Genomic DNA, 5,000 nt, shown 5'->3' on the forward strand with positions numbered 1-5,000 from the left:
TCCGCGAAAGATTTTGGGGTCGGTATTTTCTGCGGTCATTCCTACGACCAAATTGGCGATATGTTTCCCGGTGTTTTGCATTGCCTCTATGTCAAAAAACACTAAAAGGGGTTCCTTATATTCGTCTGGTTGTTCCTGGTTTTTCCGTCTCCGTATTGGATCGAAGGGTTTGTAGCCCCCTTGAGGCGTCTCCTCCTTGCTGACGCCGCCTGTTTTTTCCGCTTGGCCAGTTGCACAGCTCGTTTCTCTTCCCGGGATCTCATCAGGGTCCTTGGCCTTCTGAATGAAGCATCGATGCGTGTTAAGGTCTACTTGCTCGCGACACGAGGGACATCACCCCAACCGCAGCAATGATCGTCTTGTTCTTTCCTTCCCACGAGGAGTTTTCGGCAATGGGCGCATTTCCGTCGCGCTTGACAGACGGAGGTTTTTGAGGACCGCTAGGTTTCCCATCTTGTGCTTTGCTACTATGGAGTTCCAGACAGGAGGGTCCATAGAAGACACGGCGACAGCTATTGCACAAACGTGGGAAGCCAAACCGTTTAGTCTTGTATGCCTCATGGTAATCAGAGCATGTTTCTTGACAGCAGGCAGGGCAGTGAATTCCGGTCGCATTAGGGCACGCATGCCGCCCCAAATCATTATAGGGGTGTAAACACCGCCCGCAGAAATAACCGGAACTAAAAAAACCTGGTAATGAAGTGAGGGTATCGTAATGACCGTTTTCATGTAGGATCGCCAATTGTTTCTCGCCTTCGCCAAACGCAAAACATGCGTACGCGCGATCTACATCTACCATGATGATTCGATATTTAAAAATAGGGAGGGGGCGAGGGAAAACCGAGTTAGTTCGTCCATTCCACAGAGGCCGGGTTCCACGTGGGCTTCTGTATGTAAAGCGATAGCCGCATCGCCTTGGATGGTAAAGCCTCGTTGGAAACTTCGCCATTTAGGATGGTTGTCCACGTGAGCTTTCGCTGTGACGATGGCGCGAGCACAACACAAATTCTGTTCATTCCTTGGGATCTTTACGATACATTTTTTCTTCAAACGAAACTTCGTTGAGGCTTGGTGACCGGGCTTATAGTCTCTACCATGTCCCCCACCCTGTGGACTGGCGCGCACGTGAACAAATTCTAATTGAAAGGTATCGTTCAGTTCAAATTGTTCATTGGAGTTTAGCATGCGACTCATGACATTCATGAATTCATCGACCCGTCTAATATCATTACGCCCTCTCTCCTGCTTGAAATCGCGCGCTGTGAAAATTGTTATATTTGCGTAACTTAATCCGAGTTCTCTGCATCACGATCAGGATTACATATTCCAATGCCCTCGTTTCCACGATCAGTGCAGTACTTAAATTTGCCCTTGTAAAAATCTCACGCTTCTCAAAGACGCGTTCGCAAATCATTCTTTTTTCAAGGGCTCAAGGGTGAAACATGACCAAATGTATTGTAAAACAATTACGATGTTTTTTTTGTCCCATCTAATATTTTGCATTATCACAAATCTTGCAAATCTCGAAAAACCTATACTCTCATTTCACGGAAAGTACCCGTGTGTAAAATACCACGCTTCAAGAAAGCAATGCAGATCATGATTTTTACGTATTTCAATTTACCTTCTTCAAATTATTCCAGCGCTTGCACGAGCAACATGTCATCTTCGAATTCGTCATAACCTTCATTCAGCGTGCTGTCAGTCATTGCTTCGACATATTCTCCATTTTTGTATGTCCTCGCTTATCTTTTTCTGCTTTCACTCAATGAGTTGGAAATAGAAGTGGTTTGTGTGGGACCGTCTTTTGCTGTTTATATGGTTTCTGGATAATACCGAAATATTTAATTGGTGGAATTACTAGAATTTCATTACTACACAACATGCTTTTATGTTTTTTACTTCCCACAGAGATTATCCTGCAAGGATAAAGAAAAAATCTTTGATGGTATTGTAAACCATTATTTCATCTTTATTAAGAGATAAAAAACATGAATCAATATTAGTAAAGCCTTTCTTGCTTGAAACCCGTTTGATTTCATATTCAACACACGAAAGGTTGTTTCATCGGATATCCAAACACCGTGAAGCGAGTTGAAAAACGAGGCCGAAGGCGCCGAATTCGCTAAACTTCATTCACGGGCGCTGAGGTGGTTGGATATGATGGAATTCTCCATTCTTATGTCCTCGCTTATCTTTTTCTGGTTTCACTCAATGAGTGGAAATAGAAGTGGTTTGTGTGTGGGACCGTCTTAAGAGATATATTTCTGGATATACCAGTATATGGCGAATTTAAATGATTACACAGACACAACATTCCAAGATTTCCTTTTAGTGATTTCTTTTCTTTTTAGGCTTATGAATTATTAATGAGTTTGAGAATGACTTTTCAAGAATTAAGAGAAATGAGTTGGCTCCTAAACAACGGGAGCCGTTTTTTTTAAAAAAGGTATCTGCTTCAAGAACAAGGATATGCTGTGATTATGTCCCAGCGACCCAGATGTTTTCACCATGACGATTTCCATGTGATCTGTATCACATCCTCCTAAAGATTTTCCAATACTTTACCCCACGTTTACATATCTCACTTTAAAACACACTACCATTTTTTCGGTAATATGTAGACATAGGGCACAGTTTGACCCTCTTTAGGCGGATGGTACAATCTGCTCATTTTCTTCCCGTTTTTCTCCTCTCCAACTCTGTGATCGTATCGAGAATTAATGCAGTTACATCACATTTTCATAAAACTGCGAAGCTCTCACAAGCTTTTTGATGACATGTCTCTCTATGATGTGTTTCACAGCCTTCTCCGACAGGATAAGAGTTCTGTATCGATCACTTTCAACATGGTTGTGGATCATGATGATCAGTTTTTTCAAGACTATTTATAATAGCACATGATATGTGAGGTATGTGAGAAAATTAAAAAAAAGATTTAACTGATCTACTTTGCGGGCAAAAAATCCCTTTAAAACAAACCCTTTGCCGACATAAAAAATGCTCTCTACAACTCCTTAGAGGTTTCAAGGTAAATAAAAGCGGCAATCCTGCTTTTTAGGAACGTTACGCCTCTCTGAAGGAACAATAGCGCAAAACAGCGTCTTTTCAACCAAAGCTCATCTCATTCACAATAGCACTATTTTCTTTATTGCGATCAAAGCGGAGGCAAGGAAAAAAGAAGCGTTTGAAATGTGGTTTTTTTTCCAGTTCGAAAACGTCTGCATAGGTACAAGAGAGCCTTTTTGCTAGAAGATGTGAAACATTAGGGCAGGCTTTGAAGAGTCTTAAAAAATCCCTTTTAAAAACAGATTTGTTATAAACCATGCTCTTGGTATTACTCCTTAAGAAGTAATGTTTCGTATAATCCAAAATCGCCCGTAACTTTTTTGTATGTCCGGATTTTGTCCCGGGTATTTTTCCCTAGCGCAATTTATTTTTCAACCAAAGGGAACCTCATGCACTTATAACACCATTTTTCTTAATTTGAAAAAGCGGAGGCAACCTTAATTCCGTTATCATTCGTTTAACATTCCGTTTATCAGTCGAAGCCTTTTTGTTCAAAATATGTGAAACACTCTTTTAGGCTTTGAAAAGTCTTTAATTTGTCCAGATTTGCTATCAACCACACGTTTGGTCTTAAATTAGGTAAGAGTAATTGGTTTCATATAATCCAAAATCGCCCGTAACTTTTCAAACATGCCCTGTCTTGTTCGTACTTCATACAAAAGCAAATGTATTGGAAATGTTAAACGACTTTCAACCGATATTCTACATGTGTCTTTGCCTTCAAAAGGCGGTACTGCGGCAAAAACAAAGGAAAGGCAATTAGTTTATAAAACAATGAAGTGCAGGATGTATTCACAATAACACAATTTCGCGGATTTTGTCCCGGGTATTTTTCCCTCAATTTATTTTTGGGCTAAAGAGGGAATAGTTGCTCTTATACCACCATTTTTAGATGTTGAAAAACTACATGACTTACATTCTTGCATTCATTTTAACATTCGTTAACATTCCGTTATCGGTCGAACAATTTATGTTCACGTCAACGCCACTCACTCTTTTAGTACAAAGCGGATTACAATTAGTAAATTCAGAGCTCATGAAACAATACACGACTTGCATTTTTTGCAAACATCTCAAGTCAACGCAATCATTTAGTTTAAGGAACGAACAGGGTAGAACTGTTGCGCTTTGCAAACATCTCAAGAAGCAAACATCCACGCTATGAACCCAGAAAAAGTTATTGCGCGAAAGAATTCCAGCCACGGTAGGTCTTGTTTTTTCGTACATTGCGCTATGATCTTACAAACAAATTTTAAACTATCTAAGGTGGTGATGTTAAGGGTTTATTCCGATGATTATAAAAAACGTTTTCATTCTTCTGACTTCTTTGATACGGATTCGCAAAATGATTTATCTGAGAGACTCTTACAAACATATTTGGTGGTGTTAAAGGGTTTAATTTTCATGTTTCTTTGTTGATTGATTTTCTTTTTATGGCAGACTGGCGACTGAGGGACGAAAGGACAGAATTACAGAAAAGAAAAGAGTGAGATCATCCTCTTCGACTCAGCGCAAGAACGTTTGGCTCAAATACGTGCGAATCGCGCAAAAGCAGAATCCCGCGAAAGGGAATCAAGAGAACGATCGAAAATGATTGATAACATAAGAAGAGAAGTCATCACTTCATGTACCATCGATCCGTTTCGGGAATTGGACAAGTTCGCAGCTTCTTTAAGGCGTGAAGTTGACAATACAAATGACTTTTTTCCAGTAGATTTTATGTAAGTGAAACGAATCGCAAGTAAATCTTTGTAGTATACGAAGAGGTTCTTTTCAAGTTTTAGTTTATTGCATCCGCGAAGATGTTAATTTGTTGTTCACTCTTTAAAAAGAAGAGAAAGAATGAAACACCGATGTCCTTGCTTTCTTTTCATTTTTCTCGATTTGTAAATATTCGTTGAAGAAAGGAAGATTGTACTGCACGATTTTAA

This window comes from Montipora foliosa, chromosome 4, assembly GCF_036669935.1.
Source record: "Montipora foliosa isolate CH-2021 chromosome 4, ASM3666993v2, whole genome shotgun sequence".
NCBI classification, from domain to species: domain Eukaryota; kingdom Metazoa; phylum Cnidaria; class Anthozoa; order Scleractinia; family Acroporidae; genus Montipora; species Montipora foliosa.